The sequence below is a fragment of the Bos indicus genome, chromosome 29 (assembly GCF_029378745.1).
Source record: "Bos indicus isolate NIAB-ARS_2022 breed Sahiwal x Tharparkar chromosome 29, NIAB-ARS_B.indTharparkar_mat_pri_1.0, whole genome shotgun sequence".
Taxonomy (NCBI): domain Eukaryota; kingdom Metazoa; phylum Chordata; class Mammalia; order Artiodactyla; family Bovidae; genus Bos; species Bos indicus.
Window position 1 is genome coordinate 38519496 of NC_091788.1, and position 27933 is coordinate 38547428.

Consider the following 27933-nt stretch of genomic DNA (forward strand, 5'->3'; position numbering starts at 1 on the left):
ATATCAATAACCTCAGACATGCAGATGACAACACCCTTATGGCAGAAAGTGAAGAGGAACTAAAAAGCCTCTTGATGAAAGTGAAAGAGTAGAGTGAAAAAGTTGGCTTAAAGCTCAACATTCAGAAAACGAAGATCTTGGCAACTGGTCCCATCACTTCATGGGAAATAGATGGGGAAACAGTGGAAACAGTGTCAGACTTTATCTTTTTGCACTCCAAAATCACTGCAGATGGTGACTGCAGCCATGAAATTAAAAGACGCTTACTCCTTGGAAGAAAAGTTATGACCAACCTAGACAGCATATTGAAAAGCAGAGACATTACTTTGCCAACAAAGGTCCGTCTAGTCAAGGCTATGGTTTTTCCAGTGGTCATGTATGGATGCAGGAGTTGGACTGTGAAGAAAGCTGAGCGCCGAAGAATTGATGTTTTTGAACTGTAGTGTTGGAGAAGACTCTTGAGAGTCCCTTGGACTGCAAGGAGATCCAACCAGCCCATTCTGAAGGAGATCAGCCCTGGCTGTTCTTTGGAAGAATGATGCCAAAGCTGAAATTCCATTTCTTTGGCCACCTCATGTGATAAGTTGACTCATTGGAAAACATTCTGATGCTGGGAGGGGTTTGGGTCAGGAGGAGAAGGGGACGACAGAGGATGAGATGGCTGGATGGCATCCCTGACTCGATGGACGTGGCTTGAGTCAACTCCGGGAGATGGTGATGGACAGGGAGGCCTGGCGTGCTGCGATTCATGGGGTCGCAGAGTCGGACACGACTGAGCGACTGACCTGAGCTGAACAACTAATATTAATATTAATACAATGCTATAAATCAACTATGCTTCTATATAAATTAAAAGCTGAATTTTTTTTTTTTTTTAATGCTTACATGTAGAGACCCATGAAGTTCTTTCAACTTGCAGGATTTCAGATATGATGCTGGATATGGCAGAACAGGTGCAGAAATCTAGACATTTTCTGAGGTTATATTTTCCTGAGCTTTGGTGTCTTTTGCTTCTAGTGGCACCTTTGTTTTGTCTTTGGAGGATCTAATACAAGGGCTTGGAGACACCAGCTTGGTGTTAGCTGAAGGATGAGAGGGAGGCACTAGTGGGAGAGTGAAATCACAGCTCCCTAGCCTTGGGTTGGGACACGGTTGAGGAACAACTTACATCCCAAGTTCTCTGTGAAAACAGGCTGTAGCTTCCCTCTCCATGACTTGCATGAAATCAGACCCAGACTGGTTTCATCCTTTTTCATGTCCTGCTTCCTCTGAGACCTCACTGCTTTCTCTGGGAGAACTTTAAAAAAAAAAAAAAAAAATTTGGCTGCACTAGGTCTTCATTGCTGCTCAGGACTTCTCTATTTGCAGCGAGCAGGGGCTACTCTGTAATTGCAGTGCACTGGCTTTTCAATCCCGTGCTTCTATTGATGTAGATCACAGGCTCTAGGGCACTCAGGCTCAGTTGTTGTGGCCCACCAGCTTAGTTGCCCTGGGGCATTTGCAATCTTACCAAACCAGGACTCAAACGCATATCTTAAGCCCTGCATCAAAAGGGACAACACTCTGGAAGGAATTTGAAATAAATCACTCTTATATGAAACTTGGCACCATGGCCTATTTATCAGGAGACTGATAGAGGATCATCCCTGCTTCAAGCAACCTCCTGAGATCAGGACTGATTGAGGTTCCCCTCCCAAGGGTTCCTGCAAGATCTTGAAGCTGTCCTGCCATGTGGCTTTGTTCTTGCTTCAGTTTCTGAATCCCACACTAGAGCACAGCTTCCAGAGGACAGGGCTGTCACCTGACTCACTTGTAAGTATACATCAGTAGATATTGTCTCATTCAGACCCTAATGTCAAGACAAGGCTAACACAAAGATCAGTTATTCTATTATGAGTGTTAGGTTACAGGTTCAATGACTGTAGTGAAACCCTAAATAACATTGTTTTAAATACAACACAATCTCAATTCTCTGTCATATAGTGCAGATCTCTCCACAGAGATGAGGGCCCACTTCTTTCTTGTTACATCTTCCATCTATGCTACATACCTCTGGTCTAACATGGCTGCTCCAGCTCCTGTCATTATATCTGCATTCCAGCTAGTGGGACAGAAAATAATACTTCCATTTGGAAGTGACATATTATATCTACTCAAATTCTACTGGCCGAAGTATCTTCCATGGTCATGGCAAACCTGGGGGTGGTGGGCACACAGAAGGGCAGGGGAATGTGATCCTACTGAAGACCATTCATGATGAGTAATAAAGGCCACCACCCTTCATTCATGTCTCTGTAATTCATTCTTCTTTGGTTCTCCCCACACAGCTCTCAGTCTTATCACATCCTAGTAATAAGATCATCTGAGATGGGATGAAGAGAGTCTATTTCATTACCCCTTATAATTCCTGAATGAGGAGGTGGTGGAGTTGGTGGGTGCCCACAAACTCTTCCATGGCCTAGACCATCTCCCAGTCACTTTCCTTGGGGCAGCCTCTCCCCAGCTTCAGTCATGTAGTTCTGGAGGAAATTGACAATTATGTGTGCTGTTGGGTCAGGGCCAAAGACCATGTAAAGCCAGTCATAAGACCCCATGTCCCTGCCAGGATGGCTGATCTAGGACTGTACATGTGATCTGAGAGGGGTCATTCAGAGAACACCCTTGAACTCTGATATCTGCAATCTTTCTTTACTAGCTGATGCCTTCAGGATTTAAAACCCTAGGGCAGGTAGCCTGGACTCCCTCACTAGGTGTAGAAGCCTTAAGGAAGAAAGTTGCCAGGCTAAGACCATCAAAGAAGAGCAAAGAGAAAGATTGGGGGTGAGAGAGAATTGATGACTTCTGATTTCTTGGGTCCAGTCACTGAGATCTTTGTATTTCTCTGATTCTTGTGTCCTGGATTCCCAGAATCATTTCAATGAGTCTCCCTTTTTCTTGAAGCCAGTTGGAGTAGGCCTCCTCTCAATTTTGATTCAGACTTGGTTCTAGATCCTTCACACCCAGACACAAACAGAGGTAACCATTTGTTTCAGCACTATTAAGAGTGAAATCCTTTATTCTTTACTGAGAATAGGGTGTGCAGACCACCAAATACAGTTCACCAGTATCCTGGGCAGCAGTGCCCAAAGTGTGAGTGAGTGTGTGTTAGGAGTGTCCTTACTGATTCCTGAACCACTCCAAGCATTTACACTGCCCATGCCAGGCCAATCCTGTCATTTCCTCAATGAAAGACTGAGAAATACAGCCTCAGGAAGATGTCACCCAGCATCCAGGTCTCTCTAGATGCCCTCACTGTGTTCTCTTCTAAGGTGGTATAGCAGTGGCCTCTAGAATCCTGGGGGAGTCAGAGACATACAATAGTCAGCATGAACCCTTACCAGTGACTCCCCCAATATCCAGACCCATCACAATTCTTTGTTTTATTTCCCTCTTTTGGTAAGTATCAAGGGATTTTCTCATTAGCAGGGGATATGAGAGTTCATCCACAACCAAAAAGGGCCAAGAGATGAGGTTTCCATGAGGAAGGGTGTGGGCAAGGGGAGAACTGGGATTTGGAGAAACAGAGGAATGAAAAACAACAAAGTCCTACTGTAGAGCATAAGGAAGTATATTAACTATCCAGTCATAAACCACATGAAAAAGAATAAGAAAACATATATATTTTTAATGTGTATAACTGAGTCACATTGTTGTGTGGCAGAACTGAACGCACCACTGAAGATTAGCCACAGTTCAATATAATTTTTTAGAAAAGAACAAGTTGTCCATAGTTCTCCTCTCTCCCTGTTTCTTTCCTTCTGGCTCCTGCTCTTTGTTTTCTCTGCAGAGAATGCTGGTTCTCGTCATGCATCTCCACAATCCGTACTTTATTAAAAAACTTTATTTTGTATTGGAGTATAGCTGATTAACAATATTCTGAGTTTCAGTTGGACAGTAAATGGACTTAACCATATGTATCCGTGTACCCTGGATGTCCTGTGACATCCAAGCTGTCGTATAACTGAGTGGATTTCCCCGGGCTACACAGCAACCCATTGTTGGTTATCCATCTTAAGTAGAGCAGTGCCCACAACACGTCCCTGAAGACTTAACTCAGGAACTCTGAGAACCCTCCTTCAGCCCGCACTCACCCTCTTTGGCCACTCCAGGCTTGGTTGGGTAGTGTACTCTGGTTCGCCATTCCCACTGGTGAGTCTGTAGCCCTCATCACCCCGAGTTAAGTCCCCAGTGCCCCAATGCAGAGCACCTTGGGATGTCATTTGCATGGAATCCAGTGCAGTTTTGCCTGGGATCAAGCAACCTTCCATATGGCTCAATGAGTTTCTGGTTTTAGAATTCCTGAAATTCCCTCTCTTCCTCAAAGCCTTCTTTGAGCCCATCAGCCTGCTCTGAACTCCCACAGGGAGCTGACATGAAGCCTCCACCCTGTGCTGGGGCTGAGCAGTCACTGTGCACCCTTTATTCACATTAGCATTCAACCTCCCCACAGAGGGATCGGGTACCCCAACTCACAAAGGAGGCACCTGGCCAGAGCAAGGGGAAGGTGCAGCCAAGACCTAGGCTAACCATGTAATTTATTATCCAAACCAGGAAAACTTTGAGAAGGGAAGGGAGACTGTTAACTTATGCTAGGATATCACACTGGGACTGTCCCCAGCCATTCTCATTGTAACATGGGCTGTTTCAGGGACTGCCATAGCTGAATTTCATGTTCATGCAACTAAGGGTTTGGATTGAATTGAAGCACTTTGAGACTGAGGATCTTAGTGTTCCCCTCTCCCTGATTCCCACCATGCCATATGGTGTGGCCTGTCCACATATTTCAGGAAGATCAGTGTTCCACACGGCCCTTTACTCTCAAGTAATTGGTTTTGTGGGAGGTACTGTCAAAGCTACAGGGCTCAGCAGCATCTGCAATTGTGTGACATGGCCTGAAGAGGGCGCCCTCCTCCCAGCAGCAGCCCAAGTGTTCCTGCAAGCTCCAGTTTGAGAACCAACCCTCAGTATTGTCCCCTCACCTTGAGAATGTAGGCTCGAGCTGGCACTCGGTAGTTGATACCGTTGATGGTGAATGTAATAGAGGGCAGGGTATTAACCACAGAACATGAAACGTAGTGCTGTTAGAGGGAGAGGGTGAGAGGTTGGCCCTGGTGATCCTTGTTGTGTGTAGAGACTGGGATTGACCCTGGGGCATGACCCTTCACTTTGAAACCCCGTGGCATGGCGTCGATGAGCTTCTGGATGTTATCAACCAGTGTTCTTGGGCCTTTGATCAGTGATACCCGGATGTCAACAACGGCCTCGCAGCCACCAGAACAAGCAATAACCTTTCTTTTCATGGAGATGCTGAGACAAAGGAAGAAAGCGGGCATCAAGGTCACTCTGAGTCTCCCCAGAGTTGTCCCCTTCCTGATTGTCTCCTAAACAGCCCTTCATCTCTCACCCTCTTTTCCTTTGCTCTAGACACAGCACATTTCTTGACATCCTCAAATGCACTACTTGAATAGACCAGGATCTTTTGTACCATGACACAAGCTGGTCTTCCTTCCTAGAAGACTCCACTTCTCTTTGACTAGCAAATTGCTTCTCATCTTCCAGATTCCTGCTTTATTGTATTGTTTTCGGGAAGTCTTTCCCTTGGTGGTTATCAGTTTCCTGTCTTAGTCACTCTCTGTAGACCCTTCCTCATGTCTGCTGCTGCTGCTAACTAACTTCATTTGTGTCCGACTCTGTGCGACCTCAGGGGGCAGCCCACCAGGCTCCACCGTCCCTGGGATTTTCCAGGCAAGAGTAGTGGGTTGCCATTGCCCTCTCCTCCTCAAGTCTAGCATGCACAAAAGTCACAATTCACTATGTGGGCGAGTCACTTCATGTATATATGCCTTCTTAGATGTGAGGACGAGTTTTATTCTCCTTGCCTCCCTAAAGTGCCTGGAACACAGTGGATACCCAATGCATGTCTGTTCAATGAGTGAATGAAGACTGAGAAACAATAAGAAACCTCCAGAGAGCTGTATCTGGTGGGGAACACATATTGGGTCACACACAGAGTGAAGATGGATATTTGCAGGGGCAGCAGATTCTCATAGTAGGGGAAAGAGGGGTTCCTATGGGAGAGGGTGTCTGCCAGCACTGCTCCTACAACCAGCTCAGATCCTGAGACCCTGGCCAGGAAATACATGACTAGCCCACAGAAACTCCAAAGGACAGGTCACCTTTTGTCTGAGGGTATCACACAGAATCCTATCAATTGTGCCTCTTTTCCTCAGGTCGGTCCTGGATCCCACCTTCCTGATTCTCTGTTATAGCCCTGGTCCCACTCTATGCTCAAGAACGTGGGGTGTCTTTTTTATTATTTGCTTTCACGTCTTAAGACTGCAGCTAACCTCTCTTCACTGCTCAGTAGCTGCTCCCTAAGAAGACCAGTTTTCCCCATTTTCTCAGGACTGTCCCTGTTTTTAAAATGACATTTATCTGTACTGAGAACTTCCATGTCCTAGGTAGCCCTGGACAGTTGGTCATCTTATTATAGCTCTTTTCAGGCTGGTGAAATTATCCCTGATCCTCTGTTCACCACACTGTAGAGTCCTATAACCATGCTCCCCACCTCAAAGGGCAGTTGGTGCAGCCCTCTCCTAGCTGCACAGACCTCTTTGGTGCCTTTTAGGACCCTGGTCAGAGCCTTTCTCAGAAGGCCTGGGATTATCAACCCATGGGTTGTTTTTGTATCTATGTGCTTGTGTGTTTGTTTCTATGTGTGTTTCTATGTGTCTCTGTGTGTGCTTGTGTGTCTCTGACTAGCTATGCATTTTTTTATGTGTCTCTGTGCACGTTTATAAGTGTCTGCTTGTGTGTTTCCATGTGTCTGTGTGTCTGTCTGTGACGTTGCAGGTGGTGTGTATGTCTGTGTGAGTGTATGTCTGAGAATGAATTTGTGTGTGTCTGCCTATGTCCACGTATAGTAGTGGGAGCATCACTTGGGCTGACCCTCAGAGGGAGAGGCTTACTGGTCCATGTGTACAATCCAGTCACCTGCTTGGATCAATGGTACCCAGTTGAGCTCTCCCTTCTAGTAGCAATTGTCCACCCCACCAAACATCACCCACTGCCCTCCCGCTTGTCTCTGTAGAGAGAAGTGATGGGGGGATCCTTGGAGGACAGTAACAACAGCACTGTCTGAGAGCTGTGCTTGTCCACCCATCAAGGCCTTAATAATGTCCCCATGTACAGGTGCAGAAATTGAGTCTAGGAGAGATTGAGATCCAGACTGAGCCCTGTTACAGGCTAATGAGTGGCACAAAGGAGGTTAGAAGCTGAGTCACCTGGCTGGACTCCACCCACTATGTCTTCTGAAGACGCCCTGGACCACCTGTGACCTGAGTGCTCAGACAATCTCAGAGGAAAGGGTGCTGAAGCGTTTTGCTTTCCCCTTGACCATCTTGTCATTTTTCAGGAAAATCAAGGCCTGGGAGTTCTAAGGGTGTGGGTTCAGGTCACCCAGAGTTGGCTCCACTGGCCTAAGACCTCTACTATCCAAAGGGCCCCACACTCAGAAGGGACCCCACTGTGCTCTCCCTGTCTTGAAATGCCTAATATTTCTTGAACAAGGGGTCCCACACTTTTGTGTCCCACACTTTCGTTTCTCACTGGCTCCTACAAATTGGGTTGGGTTGCTGGAAATGGGCTCCCAGTGATATGCTAATTAGGAAGGGAAGATATCTACCATCCTTCTCCTTCCTTCCTTATCAAATTTATAAGCAAATTGTAATGCCTTTGACTTCAACTTGTTTCCTGTTGCCTTCCATTAGCCTTCCTCCTCACTCAGCTCCCTAGACCAAGTTACTGGTCTTAAGCCCAGGAGTTGGGTTGTGTTCCAATAAACTTTTATTTATAAAATCCAGCAGTGAAGCCAGGTAGTCTCTGGGTCCAAAATTGTCCTTGGTTAGATTATATCTCAGGATACTTCTTTATCAAGTGTTCTATAATTTTCCTGCAACTGAAAGCATCTTATAGCTAATGTGGAGATAGGGAGTGTCCATCTTAGACTTACTTGCTCAAATAGAAGGCAAAAACCGCCTCAGAAATGGCACCTTGATTCTTCAGCTTGTCAAAGATGGGGATGGATCCAGTGAAGGATATGTTGGGGTAGTTCAAACCCAAGATGCCATCAAAAGGTATACCCTCAAACCCATATTCCTCCATGCTTAGACCAAACAGCTGGTCAGTACTTACAAGGTCCCCAATCTGTGGGAGAGAAGAGTGTTCCCACTTACAGATACGTGAAGTGGGGCTAGGATTGGGCTGGGGTGCACTGCTGCTAGATCCTCAAAGAAGAATTGAGGCTGGGCTGTGTCTTTGGTGGACCTCAGAAGGTTAGACCAAGCTGGGAGGGGAATTTGGGTTCCATTTGGGAGAGGCTGTGAATTTTAAAACATCTGCCCTTGTGAAAAACACCACCCGAGTGAGTCAAATTGGCCTTGTGGCTTCTGTCCAGGTCGGGCAACCAAGAGTCAGGCCAGGACCCATTGGTGCCACCTTGTGGATAAAACTATCGAGAGCAAGAGAGCCTTCTCTATGGCATGACCTAATGACAGGAATCGACTGCATTCTCTGTAAGGTACTGTGGATTCTGCATCTGTCCAGGAAGACAGAAGCCAAAAACACAATCTTGCTTGCAGGATTCTATGAAATTACTGCCTGGGAAATTCACTTTTGGGGATATGTGTATATTTATGTAAGTGTGTATGAGAGAGAGAGAGAGGGGAACTACTCAAGTATAAGGGGGGGAGGGAGGCCATAGGTTTATTAGACTCTCAAGGGTCCTCTAGGGTGAGAACTCATTTATCAGGCCCCTTGACTTCTTAGGTCCCCAGTTTTCCACTCTGGATACCTGAAGCACTTGACTGCCTCCAGGGTCCCCAGATCAGTTTTATCCTGTCCCCAAACACCCCACAGCAACTTCAGTCCTGAAAAGCCAGCCTAACTCCACCTTTTACCATATGTGTGCCCTCAGCAAGGTCCTTGCTGTCTGCACCTCAGTTTCCTCATATGTCTCATAAGCTAACCAGAGTAACTGTGGTGTGGGGTTGTTGCAGGATTAAAACAGTTATCAACTGAAAGTTCCTGGAATAGTCCATGAATATAAAAGTGGGTGCTTTTATCCTTTCTTCTTGTTCCCAGAAAAATGAACCTTGAACTTCTCATAGGCAGAGGAACTGCAAGTCCACACCTCAAGCCACTGTCTGGGTTAGCTAATTTGTTTGCTCATGTGCCACCATGGCCATTGCCTCCCCAGAGACATGACCCTGTGGATAAGATGGCCAATATCTATGGGAGTTAGGCTAGGAAGGGTCCTGCCAGATGGTCCTGCATCTGTTTTGCAACCACTGGTCACGCCATAGCCAGTCCTGCCTCAGCATTTTTTACAGTGTTACCCGAACTGTGTCATGAACAACAACTCCTTTCATTCTCCCAGATCCATAGGCTATGCTGAAGGTCTTATTGGTAGATCAGAAGGTGGAAGACTGAAGATGTCTGAACCTAATGTGTGTAGCTGCAGACACAAGAGATGAGTGTCATCAGGTGCCAAGTGTGGAAACAGGGTGGCAGGGCAAGTGAAGGATGGTCCGTGTACGGGGTGTCAGTACTCACAACAGGCTGGACTGGTGCAAAAGATGGAGGGCACCCACAAGTCAGATGAACCTGTGTCAAAGATAACCTGGAATTGTTGAGGGGGTGTTCCAATGGTGATGTTACCCACGTAGAGCATCTACAGGGAAAAAGAGGGAGTGGGTTAGTGCAGAACTGGCTACCCTCTATTCCCACACAGATGTCTCCCTCTGGGTGTCACGTATCTCTTGAGATCACTTTCTAACCACCGTGAAGCTCACAGACTTTGGTCACAGAGGTATCTGCATTTGATATATTTTTCCTGTGCTACATTGTATGCAAGATACTGACTCTATAACAAGGCGTTGAAGTGGTACCTCTGCATGGGAAGCCCAGAGGCAAAACCACTGGGCCTCCAGGACTACTGGACACCCAGGGAAATCCTGGTGCCTTCATTTGAGAAACTCTGTAGTCTCTTCAAACCCAGCCTAAGCACCGGCTTCTCCAGGAGGTCCTTTTGTTCAACCCCAGGCACTCCCTCTAAACTCAGGCCACATTTAATCAACACCACACAGGTGACCCTTTCATTTGACACGTATTTACTCTTTGCCTATCTCTCAGGCTGGCATGGGCATTCTTGAAGACATCTTGAAGACAAAATAAGCCCTTTTTCTAATCTTAAAACAGAAACCACAGTGATTCTTATGACCATACACGGAATACAGGTTCAGTAACTTTTTACTGCTGTGGTTCTTGCATCTGTGGAAACTGAATTCCTCTGCCTGGGGATTCACAATTGCTTTGCAGTTGGCTCTACCTTTTGATCAGTGATGGTTCACTCTTCATCTGTAACTGAGTGGCTCACTTTGTTCAGAAGGAACAATCACCCTCAAACTAATGACACATCTTTGACACAGAAATGGATATTTACCTGCCACCTGGTAATTGCCAGGCCCAGTCACAAAGACCAACAGTTAAGGATGAGAGTGACTTCTCCTCTGGTGGGGTCCCTGTTTTCCAATGTCTCTGCCTCCTGCAGGAACCCCAACCTCAACATCCCACCTGGCACCTCCAGATGAGCCCCAGTGCTAGGCTAGAGCACCAGGGGGCGCTGTGGAGCACCATCCTCCCAAAATACTCACATCCCTGATGTTTCTCAGCAGGTGAATAGTTAGATTTGAGCCATGAAAAGAAATCTGGGACAGTCTGTAAATATGCTCCTTCAGGAAGTTGTCCAGCATGTTTTTTCCACTGAGGTTTTTGTCATGGTCTTCACTCTCCTTAGAGGTATTCTTTCACCAAGCTTTTGACAAAGAAAACAAAGAAGATGCTACAACAAACTGTCAGTGTTAAGGTATAACTGTCATTGTAATGGCCCTGTGTATTTTCTAATCATTTTTATGAGGCAAATTATCATCAAAATTTTATGCATATACCATAGCAAAGGCATAGATTTGAATACAGGTTCTGTTCTGCAATCTTGGGTAAGCCATATGACCATGTGGTGTCTCAGTCTCCACTTCGGTGAAATGGTGGAATGTAACAATACAAACCCTCCAAATAAAATATCTTGGGGATAAGTGAAGTGATGGATATAAGGTACCTGATAAATAGGAAGTCTCAAAAAATTACAGCCATTATATTGCTTTTGCCATCCCACTCATTCCTTCTCATAGAATGTCAAGGAAGGAGGTGGAAGGGGGACTCTTATCCTCTTTTACAAGGGAGCAATTTGAAATGCAAGAGGTTTCTGAGTTGGCTGTGGTCACACTGCTTGTCAGATATAAAACAGTGTATATAAAACAGTGTATTTTTGTCCAAGTTGAAAGAGAAGAGAGAGTTAAAGGAAGAATCCAAGATATAGGCAACAAATAAGGGAAATTCAGAAGCTTGAGAAGGAAGGAAGAGTCAAGTGAAAAATTAAAAGCAAACAACACAAAGAAAAATACACTCCCAGTGACTTCCAAAGAGATGGAGAGATAAATGACAGTGATACCGAGATGCAGACATAGGCATATACACACTGAAATAGACAGGGAAAAAAGAGGATGTGTTGAATAAAATGTAGAAAGTGCTATTCCACAGGACCACATCAACATCTGCATAGACTGTGCATTGAACAGTTGCAAGGAGTTGCATTTTCAACAGGTCATGACATGACTGGACCCCAAGAGCTGTGCAATCCAAATTTACACCAAGACCTTGGGATCCACAGTTCCTCTAGCAAGTTACTTATCAATAAGTGAGAGTTGAACTTTAAGACTCTTAGGGAAATATTCCATTCCCTTCTAAACCTGATGGCTGGAAGAATAATCAGATGAAAAGAAAAATCCGAGAAAGGAATATGATGAGACTTACAGTCCCCATACTTACTTGACTATGCACTCTGAGAAGGCCACCAGCCCAAGGACCACAAGCCACTTCATGCTTCTTTCCTACATCCAAGTACTCAGGGAAGTTTGGGTTCTTAGCATGTAGTGGTGACCAGGAGCCCCTAGTTATATATGCTCTGACCTACCCGAGTTTTTGCCTTTAGGCCACTAAAAGATCTGAAAAAAACATAAAGATCTTGGTAAAATCTTTACCTTCATCAGTGTCCTTGGTGAGTGGCCTTTGAAGCTTCTCAGAATACAGAGAATTGAACTGTAATCTCTTCCTTGAATTTTGGCTGGAAAATCAAACTGATCTGCATGGACATCTAAGAAGACAGAGAACCTTGCCTACTTGGAGAAAGAAAACTGCTGTGAACATTATGAAAATGGATACTAGGGGCCATGCTCGACACGTGTGGTTTCATGTCATCTTCCTAGCCACTTGATGAGATAGGCATTGCTGTCTTCGTGGAAGAGGAGGTTGCTAGGAGGATAAATTGTCAAATGGCAAAGTGAAGACTTCAGGGACAGCCCAGGGGCATACAACTGGCTTTAGGTAGTGGGTCTAATGGCAGACATCAGGGCACCTATGATGCCAGGCTGCATCAAAGATTTAGGGTAGACCAGTATTTCCATTACATGGTTTCAGTATTGGAAAAAATTTCATACCCATCCACAAGATATTTTATATCATCCAACAACTGTACAAGGAAGAACTGTGCTAGGTTCTGGGTTAAAGGCTTCAAAGTCAAAGTTGATCAAGACAAAAGTAGTCTATCTTAAGAGAGCTAGAAGTCTAGCTCTCTCTAACTCGTGGCCTCAGGATGCAGGAGATATGATACTAGGACTAGGTGGTCTTGTTGGAATCCAGGCAGCACAGGCCTTATCACTGGGAGCAGCCTTTCCTCTACTTCACCCATACTGTAAAGCACTCCAGTTGGCCATGTTTTTAAGAGAATCAGAAGTTTGGATATTTATGTACAATCTACTGATTTTAATGTTAGAAACTTTTTTTTTTTTCCAGTAAAAAAGAGGGAACAAAATCTCCACAGTGACGTGCTGGAATCAACCTTCAGTCTCTGCAGTTTTTTTGTTTCTGGCATAGAGTTGGGAGTGCAGTAGGGACAGAGAGGAATTTAATTCATGTTGGCTGATTTAAAAAGAGTCTGATTGCATACTAAACATGCTGACTCATTGGAAAAGACCCTGATACTAGGAAAGATTGAATGCAAGAGGAGAAGCGGAAGACAGAGGATGAGATGGTTGGATAGCATTACCAAGTCGATGGACATGAGCTTGAGAAAGCTCCGGGAGTTGATAATGGATAGGGAAGCCTGGCATACTGCAGTCTATGGCGTTGCAAAGAGACAGACACAACTGAAGGACTGAAATGAACTGAACAAATTGAGAACAAAGACTAAGAAATCTAATTGCATCAAGTTGTTGACTAGCTACCTATAACAACACATTACTTAAGTGGCTTTAAAATTCAGACTTATGACTCTACATTCAGAGTGGAATAACTTCTAAAGGAAAAACAAAAATCTTGCCCATCAAAAAACAAAACCAAAAAAACCAAAAAAAAAAAGGAAAGAAATCTGACACTGTATTCAACAACTTCAGTTCAGTTGCTCAGTCATGTTCAACTCTTTGTGAGCCCATGAACGGCAGCACGCAAAGCCTCCTTGTCAATCACCAACTCCTAGAGCCCACACATACTCATGTCCATTGAGTTGGTGATGCCATCCAACCATCTCATCCTCTGTCATCCCCTTCTCCTCCTGCCCTCAATCTTTCCCAACATCAGGGTCTTTTCAAATGAGTCAGCTCTTCACATCAGGTGACCAAAGTATTAGAGTTTCAGCTTCAACATCAGTCCTTCCAGTGAACATTCAGGACTGATTTCCTTTAGGATGGATGGGTGGATCTCCTTGCAGTTCAGAAGATGCTCAAGACTCTTCTCCAACACCACAGTTCAAAGGCATCAATTTTTCGGGGCTCAGCTTTCTTTATAGTCCAACTCTCACATCTATACATGACCACTGGAAAAACCATAGCCTTGACTACATGGACTTTTGTTGACATTGTAATTTCTCTGCTTTTCAATATGCTGTCTAGATTGGTCTCAACTTTCCTTCCAAGCTGTAAGCGTCTCTTATTTTCATGGCTGCAATCAACATCTGAAGTGATTTTGGAGCCCAGAAAAATGAAGTCAACCACTGTCTCCACTGTTTACCAATCTGTTGGCCATAAAGTGATGGGACCAGATGCCATTATCTTAGTTTTCTAAATGTTGAGCTTTAAGCCAACCTTTAAATCTCCTCTTTCACCTTCATCAAGAGGTTCTTTATTCTTCTTCCCTTTCTGTAATAGGGTGGTGTCATCTGCATATCTGAGGCTATGGATATTTCTCCCAGCAATCTTGATTCCAGTCTGTGCTTCCTCCAGCCCAGCGATTTTATGAGATACTCTGCATATAATTTAAAAAAGCAGGGTGATAATATACAGCCTTGACATACTCCTTTCCAATTTAGAACCAGTCTGTTGTTCCATGCCAAGTTCTAACTGTTGCTTCCTGACCTGCATACAGGTTTCTCAAGAGGCAGGTCAGGTGGTCTGGTATTCCCATCTCCTTAAGAAAATTCCACGGTTTATTGTGATCCACACAGTCAAAGTCTGGCATAGGCAGTAGAGCAGAAGTAGGTGTTTTTCTGGAATTTCTTGCTTATTTGATAATCTATCAGATGTTGGCAATACGATCTCTGGTTCCTCTGCTTTTTCTAAAACCAGCTTGATCATCTGGAAGTTCATGGTTCGTGTATTGCTGAAGCCTGGCTTGGAGAATTTTAAACATTACTTTACTAGCGTGTGAGATGAGTGCAATTGTGCTGTAGTTTGAGCATTCTTTGGCACTGCCTTTCTTTGGGATTGTAATGAAAACTGAGCTTTTCCAGTTCTGTGGGCACTGCTGAGTTTTCCAAATTTTCTGGCATATTGAGTGCAGCACTTTCACAGCATCATCTTTCAGGATTTGAAATAGCTCCACTGGAATTACATCACCTCCACTAGCTTTGTTTGTAGTGATGCTTCCTAAGGCCCATTTGACTTCACATTCCAGAATGTCTGGCTCTATATGAGTGATCACACCATCGTGATTATCTGGGTTGCGAAGATCTTTTTTGTACGGTTCCTCTGTGTATTCTTGCCACCTCTTCTTAAAATCTTCTGCTTCTGTTAGGTCCGTACCATTTCTGTCCTTTATTGAGCTCATTTTGCTTGAAATATTCCCTTGGTAACTCTAATTTTCTTGAGGAGATCTCTAGTCTTTCCCATTCTGTTGTTTTCCTCTATTTCTTTGCATTGATTGCTGAGTAAGGCTTTCTTATCTCTTCTTGCTATTCTTTGGAACTCTGCATTCAAATGGGTATATCTTTGCTTTTCTCCTTTCTTTTTGCTTCCCTTCTTTTCATAGTTATCTGTAAGCCCTCTTCAGACAGCCAGTTTGATTTTTTGCATTTATTTTTCTTTAGAATGGTCTTGATTCCTGCCTCCTGTACAATGTCATGAACCTCCATCCATAGTTCATCAGGCAGTCTGTCTTTTAGATCTAGTCCCTTAAATTTATTTCTCACTTCCACTGTATATTCATAAGGGATTTCATTTAGGTCATACCTGCATGGTCTAGTGCTTTTCTCCATTTCCTTCAACTTCAGTCTGAATTAGGCAATAAGGTGTTCATGATCTGAGCCACCGTCAGCTCCCAGTCTTGTTTTTGCTGCCTGTATAGAGCTTCTCCTTCTTTGGCTGCAAAGAATATAAGCAATCTGATTTTGGCATTGACCATCTGGTGATGTCTATATGTAGAGTCTTCTCTTGTGTTGTCGGAAGTGGGTGTTTGCTATGACCAGTGTGTTCTCTTGACAGAACACTATTAGCCTTTGCCCTGCTTCATTCTGTACTCCAAGGCCAAATTTGTGTGTTACTCCTGGTGCTTCTTGACTCCTAATTCGAGTCCCCTATAGTGGAAATGACCTCTTTTTTTTTTTTTTTGGTGTTTTCTAGAAGGTCTTCTAGGTCTTCATAGAACTATTCAACTTCAGCTTCTTCAGTGTTACTGATCGGGGCATAGACATGGATTACCGTGATTTTGAATGGTTTGCCTTGGAAATGAACAGAGATCACACTGTCATTCTTGAGATTGCATCCAAATACTGCATTTCAGACTCTTTTGTTGACTGTGAAGTCTACTCCATTTCTTCCAAGGGATTCCTGCCCACAGTAGTAGATATAATGGCCATCTGAGTTAAATTCACCCATTCCAGTCCATCTTAGTTCGCTGATTCCTAGAATGTCTATGTTCACTCTTGTCATCTCCTGTTTGACCTCTTCCAAGGTCCGTCTAGTCGAGGCTATGGTTTTTCCAATGGTCATGTGTGGATGTGAAAGTTGGACAGTGAAGAAAGCTGAGCACTGTAGAATTGATGCTCTTCAACTGTGGTGTTGGAGAAGACTCTTGAGAATCCCTTGGACTGCAAGGAGATCCAACCAGTCCATTCTAAAGGAGATTGGCCCTTGGTGTTCTTTGGAAGGAATGATGCTAAAGCTAAATCTCCAGTACTTTGGCCACCTCAATGGAAGAGTTGATTCATTGGAAAAGACTGATGCTGGGATGGATTGGGGGCATGAGGAGAAAAGGATGACAGAGAATGAGATGGCTGGATGGCATCACCAACTCGATGCACGTGAGTTTGAGTGAACTCCGGGGGTTGGTGATGGACAGGGAGGCCATTGGTGTGAATTGGCATGCTGCAATTCAAAGAGTCGGACATAACTGAGAGATTGAACTGAAATGAAATGAATTTTCCTTGATTCATGGACCGAACAATCCAGGTTCTTATGCAATATTGCTCTCTACAGCACCGAATCTTGCTTCTATCACCAGTCCCACCCACAACTGGGTGTTGTCTTTGCTTTGGCCCCATCCCTACATTCTTTCTGGAGTTATTTCTCCACTGATCTCTAGTAGCATAATTTGCACCTACCGACCTGGGGAGTTCATCTTTCAGTGTCCTATCTTTTTGCCTTATCATACTGTTCGTGGGGTTCTCAAGGCAAGAATATTAAAGTGGTTTGCCATTCCCTTCTCCAGTGGACCACATTCTGTCAGACCTCTCCACCATGACCCGTCCATCTTGGGTGGCCCCACAAGGCATGGCTTAGTTTCATCAAGTTAGGCAAAGCTGTGGTCTGTGTGACAGATTGGCTTGTTGTCTGTGAATGTGGTTTCATTCTGTCTGCCCTCTGATGCTCTCTCTCAGCGCCTACCATCTTACTTGGGTTTCTCTTACCTTGGACATGGGGTGTCTCTTCACAGCTGCTCCAGCAAAGCACAGCTGCTTCTCCTTACCTTGGAAGTAAGGGAGCTCCTCTTGGTGGCCACCCCTGATTTGGACGTGGGGTAGTTCATCTCTGCCGTGCGTCTGTGCTCCTGTTGCATCCGCCATGCATCTGCACCACCATCACAGCTGCAGAGAGCAATAATTCAACAACTTATTGTTCCTCATATTGTTTCTGTTATTGTGACAGAATCGTATGTATGTTAACAGGTAAAAGCAAGCAAGACAATAATTAAAACTATTGTTTTGAAGTAAGCCTTTCAGTGGCTAGAAAAAGAGGTTCACACATAACATATAGAAGTTTAATTCAAACCCCGCTGTCTTAAATCTTGAACTGAAAGCATAAGTTTGTATGAAATAATTATATTCCTTGTTATATTAATTTTTAAGGAAAATGTGTACTTCCTCCTCCTACCACTGCAAAGCCTAGAAGGAGTGACAACTTGATAACAGTGGCTATTTTGAGGTCTAACATGTAGCTTCTAAATACATTTCCCATCAGACGATCTTAAAGAGATGGCTGATGTCAGGATTGGGTAAAGAAAAGCACAAAATAATCTTGGGTATCTTGAAGGACCAGAAAGCTGAGGGACTTCAAAGACCAATGGGGACTAGACAGAAAGTTCAGGAATCCAAATGAAAAGGCCAAACATCTACCAGTTTGTTGGGCAGATTGATGTTTCTGCTTCTCAAAACACTGTTTATGTTTCTCATAACTTTCCTGCCAAGAAGCAAATGCCTTCTGATTTAATGGCTGCAGTCACCATCCACAGTGGTTTTAGAGGCTACGATGAAGAAATCTGTCACTGCTTCCACCTTTTCTCCTTCTATTTGCCGTGAAGGATGGGGCTGGATCCCATGATCTTATTTTTTTTTTAAATAAGATTTTTAAGCTGGCTGAACGTGTCCAAATGTTAATAGGCAACATCTAATTTATCACTGATAGATTGCTAGGGCACCAACTCACCATTCTGAGCACTGAGAAAGGAAAATAATCATCAATATTTATGCTATTTTTGTTTCTATTAAGCATAGGTTATGTAACTACAAACATTTCCAGGAAAACAAGCTAGACTGTCCCTTCTGGGGATGATGAGAGAGTGATGGGGAGCAGTTATTACATAGATGAAGCCTCACTCAGTGGCTTGCAGCCCACCTCCTGCTGTGGAGGTCTGGTTCCTAATAGACCAAGGACCAGTACTGGTCCTGACCCACTGTTCTGGTATTGTGGACTCCTGCTCTAAAACCAATAGTGGGACATTCTGTAAGAGAAACCGCCCTGCTTCTGCCCAGTTTTCAAACAAGTAAATGACATTAAAATTGGGAGAGGAACAGTTATTTATTCTTAAAGGAGAACAACCAAGTGCAACATATGACTACATTCTTTCAATAAACTGTGAAAACTGCTTTTTGAGAATCAGGGGAATTTGTACATGGACTGGATATTGGATGTTAATTTTATTGGGACAAACGAGCATTTTTTTCACATCCTATCATTTTACCCCAAATACCCCTAATGAATGTATATTTTGTGAAATGTTCATCTCGTCCCTAAAACACTTCAGGAAAATGAACAAGGGGTAAAAGAGAGAATGAAATGAGGGTCTGTCTTGATTTAAAAACAGATCTGCATAGCTGCTATGAATTGAATTGTGTCCATCCTTGACTCCCAATGTGATGGTATTAGGAAATAGGGCCTTTGGGAGGTATGCAAGTTGACATGGGGTTTTGATGGTGGTCCCTCATGATGGGATTATCCTCTCCCTCTTTTTCTCTCTTATTCTCCCTCTTCCTGCTTCCCTTCCCTCACCACAAATGAGAACACAGCAAGAAGAAAAAGACCTGATGCAAGTCAAGAATATCTTCACTGGGAACTCAAGTGTCCACCACCTTGATGTTTCATAGTCTCCGGTCTATGACAACCTGTGGGACTAAGAGGTTATTTTTGCAGTTATTGATGCTGAATGATGAAATATAAGGTTCATGACCTTCTTCTTTCCTATATTTGTTATGTTTGAAATCGTTTTGTAATAAGAAGTTTATAGAATGAAGTTTCTGTCTTAGTGATACCATGAGAGGCCCAAGATAGCAAATTCAGGCAGGTCCCCGATGAGTGAGTGGTTGGAGGACCACATGCTCCTTACTCCAACTCTTCTTTTGTCATCTGAAAAACATCCCCCCATACCTAACAACCTTACCTCAATCCCTATCTGCATCTCCACTCCCCTGCTAAGCTACTGACTCATCTAGTTGGAGATCTTGATGATTCAGGACAGGGTCTGAAAGGAGAAGTAATGTAAATGTTTTTAGAAAGAATGATCTGGGCAGACCCTTCCTTGGTTTTTCCTTTCTTTATTGCCATCTGCAGGTGAGGGATAGGGCCTGGGTAGAGAGGAAGCCACAAGTGAGACGGCACAGATATTTGTAGGAGAAGGGAGGAGGAATTCACAACCCAATAACCAGGAGGTGGGGAGCTTGCACAGGACCCAGGGGGGAAGGAAGAAGCACTGGGAAACAAATAGTGCCTACCTGAGGGCCAGACCTACCTGAGTCTTCCTGTTAAAGTTGGAGGTTGTGTCCTCCCTGCTTTAATTTCTGCTCCAGATGTAGAAGGGATAGAGCTGTACTCACTGCTAATGAGTCATGGGGAGAGGGACAGCCTCCTCCAGGAGCCCTTGGATTCCACTTTAACTGTGGATATCATCCCAAGCCAGAGAGCTTGGCAGGTCATCCAAAAGATGACCTACTTTAAATAGTATTTAAAATACTACAAAATTTGTCTAAGACTCCTGGCATATCTTGTTCCCAGAATTTTTTAGGAGAGATGATTCTTTAGTCTAATTCGGGTTCTGCTGAGGATTTTACAAGCTTCCCCATTGGTAACTTCTGAGTTATAACTACCTGATATCATCCCTCAGAACCCAAATGATGGTAAGTTCCAGTGGGCAAGGCCTCTAAAGTCCTCGGTGTCATAGCAGCTGTGTGCCAAGTGGTCTACCACTCCCAGTCCTGAGCCCAGGACCCATGAACATCACCAGACAGTTACAGCCCCCTGCCCACCAGAGGCAGCCTCAGCATCCTCAGCAACACCCACCTCTGAGTCACTTGTCCACTGATTGGCATTGAGTCTCAGTCTGGAACAAGTGCTCTGGAGGAAGTCTAGTCTCCCTTATCCAAGAGATGGGAAACTGTACCCTGGGGTGTATGACTCACCTTAAGGTTGCAGGTAAGTTAGTGAAGACTTGGGACCCAGGAACTATGGTTCCCAGGCTAGGAGACTTCCAGGAAGGGAAAGATGAGAGAAAGCTCAATTGCATCCACTGCTGGGTAGCTCTCAGATGTGTGCAAGCACCAGAGTGGAAGTTCCATTCCCTTTGCCCCTGAAGTCTGGTTCCGATTTTATCATCAGACCTGCCTCCATGTAGCAGCAGGAAAGCAATATTCAGGGCTGTTTCTTCTGGATTCCAGGAACAGTGGGGGAGCCCCAGCTGTAGTGATCCCAGGAGGCAGTCGTGCAGGTGGTGACTGACTCACTCCCAAATCAGAATCCCCAGAGCTCCAACTCCTCATTCACACAACACAGACCTTGGGTGACTGGATAACATGCACCTGCATTCAAGCGAGAAGCATTCCTTTCTCAGCCTTCTGGTAAATTACATAAGTGTCTTATGTTTCCTCAGGGAACCCCTGGTGATTGAGGTTGGGGTCTGAGACTAACCTGCATGAAACGTATGTGTTCCCTCTTTGATGCACAAAATAGACCTTGGAGCTTCAAAGGCCTTTAGAGGGCTACAATCACACTTATGTTTTTTCAGCACTTTGCTTTATGAATCTGCTTGGAGAAAAAGGAAAGAAACACAGGATAAGGCTGGACATCTCTGGGTCCCAGCTGATTTTGAGTTGACTTCCAGCCACCAGGCTTCAGAGTTAAGTGCTGATGTTATTCGCAAGCCACCTTTGAAGAGGAATAGAGGAAGGAGTTTTTGGCCAGAGAGCAGTGTGATCAAAGGGCCATGGGAATCACACAGGGGAAGATGAAACAAGTGTCATTACTTGTTTCTTTGCTCTATCATTTCCTTGGCGTTTCTACTCCTGAGAACAAGTACATGGAGATAATCAGAGGCATTGGTGATGTCCCTGGCACCTGATACTCCTGGTGATAACCAGTTTGTGGACACATCCCTGAGTCCAGAGCATATTCAGCCTCATGATAGCCCGAGGTTCTCCCTTCTTGGGAAGGCTGATGTGGCTCATTGCTGCTAACTCACAAGTGAAGCATGGGATAAGGTCATGGTGGTTGACCTATAGGCCAAGTTCCAAGCATGGAAGGAAGGTTGGCAGTGAAAGGGTAGCCATTTATTAAGCTTGGTTACCTTGGTCCATAGCAGGGGCTAGTTCCCACATCTACAGTGTGTTTCTCCCAGCTTTTTGCTTGGCCAGATCTTTCTCAACATTTAGTATCATCTCAAATGTGTCTTTTTCAGGCTTGCTTTCCCTGGCCACTCCACTCTCACAAGGACAGACCCTGGCCCAAAGAGTGCCTATAGACACTTCCTTCCATCAAAACAATAATTATATTTACCAAAGGGGAAATGTGGGAGAGAGATAAATTGAGAGTTTGAGATTAATATATGTATACTACTTTATTTAATAGATAATCAACAGAGACCTACTGTACAGCACAGGAATTCTTCTCAATAATCTGTAATATCCTTTATAGGAAAATAATCTAAGAAACAATGGATATATGTGTATGTATAAGGGAATTAATTTCCCATACAACTAATATTAATGCAATACTGTAAATTAACCATCAGATCAGACCAGGTCAGTCGCTCAGTTGTGTCTGACTCTTTGCTACCCTATGAATCAAAGCACCCAGGCCTCCCTGTCCATCACCAACTCCCGGAGTACACTGAGACTCACGTCCATCGAGTCAGTGATGCCATCCAGCCATCTCATCCTCTATCGTCCCCTTATCCTCTTGCCCCCAATCCCTCCCAGCATCAGAGTCTTTTCCAATGAGTCAACTCTTCGCATGAGGTGGCCAAAGTACTGATTTCAGCTTTAGCATCATTCCTTCCAAAGAAATCCCAGGGCTGACCTCCTTCAGAATGGACTTGTTGGATCTCCTTGCAGTCCAAGGGACTCTCAAGAGTCTTCTTCTGTATAAATTAAAAGCTGAATTTTAGAAAATGCTTATGTCTAGAGACTCATGTAGTTCTTTAGACTCGCAGGGTTCCAGATATGATGCTGGAGATGCCAGAGTGGGTGAAGAAATCGAGACATTATCTGAGGTTGCATTTTCCTGAGCTTTGGTGTCTTTTTGCTTCAGTGTCACCTTTGATTTGTCTTTGGATGATCTAATACAAAGGCTCCGAGACACCAGTTCGGTATTAGTTGAAGGATGAGAGGGCGGTGCTAGTGGGAGAGTGAAATCCCAACTCCCTAGTCTTGGGTTGGGGCACGTTTGAGGCACAACTTATGTCCCAAGTTCCCTATGAAAACAGGCTGTAGCTTCCCTCTCCACGACTTGCATGATATCAGATGCAGACTGGTTTCGTCCTTTTTCATGTCCTGCTTCCCCTGAGACCTCACTGATTTCTCTATGAGAATATTTTTAATATAAATTGATTTATTTTAACTGGAGGCTAGTTACTTTACAATATGGTAGTGGTTTTGCCATATATTGACATGAATCTGCCGCAGGTGTACATGTGTTCCCCATCCTTAACCCCCCTCGAACCCCTCTCCTCATCACATCCCTCTGGGTCATCCCAGTACACTGTCCCCAAGCACCCTGTCTCATTCATCAAACCTGGACTGGTGATCCAGTTCACATATGATAATATGCGTGTTTCAATGCCATTCTCTGAAATCCTCCCACCCTCGCCCTCTTCCACAGAGTCCAAAAGACTGTTCTATACATCTGTGTATCTTTTTCTGTCTTGTGTATAGGGTTATCATTACCATCTTTCTAAATTCCATATATATGTGTGGCTGCTAAGTCACTTCAGTTGTGTCCAACTCTGTGCGACCCCATAGATGGCAGCCACCAGGCTCCCCCATCCCTGGGATTCTCCAGGCAAGAACACTGGAGTGGGTTGTCATTTCCTTCTCCAATGCAGGAAAGTGAAAAGTGCAAGTGAACCAGCCCCAAGCATCCAGTATCGTGCATTGAACCTGGACTGGCATCATTTTGATATTTGGCAAAACTAATACAATTATGTAAAGTTTAAAAATAAAATAAAATTAATTAAAAAAAAAAGTGCAAGTGAAGTCACTCAGTCGTGTCCAACTCTTAGTGACCCCATGGACTGCAGCCTACCAGGCTCCTCCATCCATGGGATTTTCCAGGCAAGAGTACTGGAGTGGGGTGCCATTGCCTTCTCCATATATGTGTTAGTGTACTGTATTCGTGTTTTTCTTTCTGGCTTACTTAACTCTGTATAATTGGCTGCAGTTTTACCCACCTCATTAGGACTGATTCAAATGTATTCTTTTTAATGGCTGAGTAATATTCCATTGTGTATATGTGCAACAGTTTTCTTATCCATTCGTCTGCTGATGGACATCTAGTTTGCTCCCATGTCCTGGCTATTATAAAAAGGGCTGTGATGAACATTGGGATACATGTGTCTCTTTCAATCTAGGTTTCCTCAGTGTGTATGCCAAGCAGTGTGATTGTTGGGTCATATGGCAGTTCTCTTTCCAGTTTTTTAAGGAATCTCCACACTGTTCTCCAGAGTGGCTGTACTAGTTTGCATTCCCACCAACAGTGTAAGAGGGTTCCCTTTTCTCCACACCCTCTCCAGAATGTATTATTTGTAGACTTTTGGATAGCAGCCATTCTGACTGGAGTGAAATGGTACCTCATTTTGGTTTTGATTTGCATTTCCCTGATAATGAGTGATGTTGAGCAACTTTTCATGTATTTCTTAGCCATTAATATGTCTCCTTTGGAGAAATGTCTTTTTAGTTCTTTGGCCCATTTTTTGATTGGGTCATTTATTTTTCTGAAATTGAGCTTCCGGAGTTGCTTGTATATTTTTGAGATAAATTCTTTGTCAGTTGCTTCATTTGCTATTATTTTCTTTCATTCTTAAGGCTGTCTTTTCACCTTGCTTATAGTTTCATTCATGGTGCAAAAGCTTTTAAGTTTAATTAGGTCCCATTTGTTTATTTTTGCTTTTATTTCCAATACTCTGGGAGTTGGGCCATAGAGGATCCTGCTGTGATTTATGTTGGGGAGTGTTTTGCCTATGTTTTCCTCTAGGAGTTTCATAGTTTCTGATCTTGCTTACAGATATTTAATCCATTTTGTGTTTATTTTTGTGTATGGTGTTAGAAAGCATTCTGTGCTGCTGCTGCTAAGTTGCTTCAGTTGTGTCTGACTCTGTACGACCCCATAGATGGCAGCCCACTAGGCTCCTCTGTCCCTGGGATTCTCCAGGCAATAATACTGGAGTGGGTTGCCATTTCCTTCTCCAGTGCATGAAAGTGAAAAGTGTAAGTGAAGTCGCTCAGTCATGCCCGACTCTTAGCGACCCCATGGACTGCAGCCTATCAGGCTTCTCCGTCCATGGGATTTTCCAGGCAAGAGTACTGGAGTGGGAGAAAGTGTTCTAGTCTCGATTTTTTACAAGTGGTTCACTAGTTTTTCCAGCAACACTTGTTAAAGAGTTTGTCTTTTCTCCATTGTGTATTCTTGCCTCTTTTGTCAAAGATAAGGTTCCCATAGATGCGTGGATTTATCTCTGGGCTTTCTGTTTTGTTTCACGAATCTATATTTCTGTCTTTGTGCCAGTACCATACTGTCTTGATGACTGTAGCTTTGTAATAGAGACTGAAGTCAGGCAGGTTGATTCCTCCAGTTACATTCTTCTTTCTCAAGATTGCTTTGGCTATTCAAGGTTTTTTGTATTTCCATACAAATTGTGAAGTTATTTGTTGTAGTTCTGTGAAAAATACCGTTGGTAGCTTGATAGGGATTGCATTGAATTTATAGATTACTTTGGGTAGTATACTCATTTCCACTATATTGATTCTTCTGATCCATGAACATGGTATATTTCTCCATCTATTAGTGTCCTCTTTATTTCCTTCACCAGTGTTTTATAGTTTTCTATATGTAAGTTTTTTGTTCCTTTAGGTAGATATATTCCTATGTATTTTATTCTTTTCATGGCAATGGTGAATGGAATTGTTTTCTTAATTTCTTTTCTATTTTTTCTCATTATTAGTGTATAGGAATGCAAAAGATTTCTGTGTGTTGATTTTATATCCTGAAATTTTACTATAGGCATTGATTAGCTCTAGCAATTTTCTGGTAGAGTCTTTTTGGTTTTCTATGTAGAGGATCATGTCATCTGCAAACAGTGAGAATTTTACTTATTTTCCAGTCTGGATTCCTTTTATTTCTTTTTCTGCTCTGATTTCTGTGGCCAAAACGTCCTAAATTATGTTGCATAGTAATGATGACGGGGGCACCCTTGTCTTATTCCTGACTTTAGTGGAAGTGCTTTCAATGTTTCACCTTTGAGGATAATGTCTGCTGTGGGTTTGTCATATATAGCTTTTATTATGTTGAGGTATGTTCCTTCTATTCCTGCTTTCTGGAGGGTTTTATCATAAATGGATATTTTATTTTTTTTAAAAGGCTTTCTCTGCATCTATTGAGATAATCATATGGTTCTTATCTTTCAATTTGTTAATGCGGTGCATTATGTTGATTGATTTGCCCATGTTGAAGAATCCTTGCATCCCTTGGGTAAAGCCCACTTGGTCAGGATGTGTGATCTTTTTCATGTGTTGCTGGATTCTGATTGCTAGAATTTTGTTAAGGATTTTTGCATCTGTGTTCCTCAGTGATATTGGCCTATATGTGGCATCTTTGTCTGGTTTTGGTATTAGGGTGATGGTGGCCTCATAGAATGAGTATTTTTGTCTGGTTTTGGTATTAGGGTGATAGTGGCCTCATAGAATGAGTTTGGTAGTTTGTCTTCATCTGCAATTTTCTGGAAGAATTTGAGTAGAATAGGTGTTAGCTCTTCTCTATATTTTTGGTAGAATTCACCTGTGAAGCCGTCTGGTCCTGGGCTTCTGTTTGCTGGAAGATTTCTGATTACAGTTTCAATTTCCGTACTTGTGATGGGTCTGTTAAGATTTTCTATTTCTTCCTGGTTCAGTTTTGGAAAGTTATTTTTCTAAGAATTTGCCCATTTCTTCCAAGTTGTCCATTTTATTGGCATAAGTTGCTGATAGTAGTCTCTTATGATCCTTTGTATTTCTGTGTTTTCTGCTGTGATCTCTCCATTTTCATTTCTAATTTTGTTGATTTGATTCTCCCTTTGTTTCTTGATGAGTCTGAGTAATGGCTTGTCAATTTTATTTAACCTCTCAAAAAAACGTCTTTTGGCTTTGTTGATTTTTCTTATGGTCTCCTTTGTTTCTTTTGCATTTATTTATGCCCTAATTTTTAATATTTCTTTCCTCTACTAACCCTTGGGCTCTTAATTTCTTCCTTTTCTAGTTGTGTTAGGTGGAAAGTTAGGTTATTTATTTGACTTTTTTCTTGTTTCTTGAGGTAAGCCTATATTGCTTTGAACCTTCCCCTTAACACTGTTTTTACAGTGTCCCATAGTTTTGGGGTTGTTGTGTTTTAATTTTTATTCATTTCTTGTGTTCTTTGGAAGGAATGATGCTAAAGCTGAAACTCCAATACTTTGGCCACCTCATGTGAAGAGTTGACTCATTGGAAAAGACTCTGATGCTGGGAGGGATTGTGGACAGGAGGAAAAGGGTATGACAGAGGATGAGATGGCTGGATGGCATCACTGACTCAGTGGACATGAGTTTGATTGAACTCCTGGAGATGGTGATAGACAAGGAGGCCTGGAGTGCTGCGACTCATGAGGTCGCAAAGAGTCAGACACGACTGAGAGACTGTACTGAACTGAACTGAATTCATATTTTGATTTCCTTTTTTATTTCTTCTGCGAATTGTTGGTTATTCAACAGCATGTTGTTCAGCCTCCATATGTGGGAATTTTTAATAGGTTTTCTCCTGTTATTGACATCTAATCTTACTGCATTGTGACCAGAAAAGATGCTTGGAATTATTTCAGTTATTTTGAATTTGCCAAGACTAGATCTATGGCCCAGGATGTGCTCTATCTAGGAGAAGGTTGTATGTGCACCTCCGAAAAAGGTGAAATTCATTGTTTTGTTGTGAAATGTCCTATAGATATTAATTGGGTCTAACTGGTCTATTGTATTATTTAAAGTATGTATTTCCTTGTTATTTCCCTGTTTAGTTGATCTCTCCGTAGGTGTGAGTGGGATATTAAAGTCTTCCACAATTCTCGTGTTATTGTTAATTTCCCCATATTAAAAAAAAAAAAAAAAATGGCTGCACTAGTTCTTCATTGCTGCTCAGGACTTCTCTATTTGCAGCAAGCAGAAAGTGAAGAGGAACTCAGAAGCCTCTTGATGAAAGTGAAAGTGGAGAGTGAAAAAGTTGGCTTAAAGCTCAACATTCAGAAAACGAAGATCAT

At 43.3% G+C, this 27933-nt stretch overlaps 1 pseudogene; it reads right to left on the bottom strand.

Annotated features, from left to right (window-relative positions):
* Positions 1–3184: 3184 nt before the first annotated feature.
* Positions 3185–12035, bottom strand: LOC109554690 (pregnancy-associated glycoprotein 1-like; annotated as a pseudogene).
* Positions 12036–27933: the final 15898 nt, after the last annotated feature.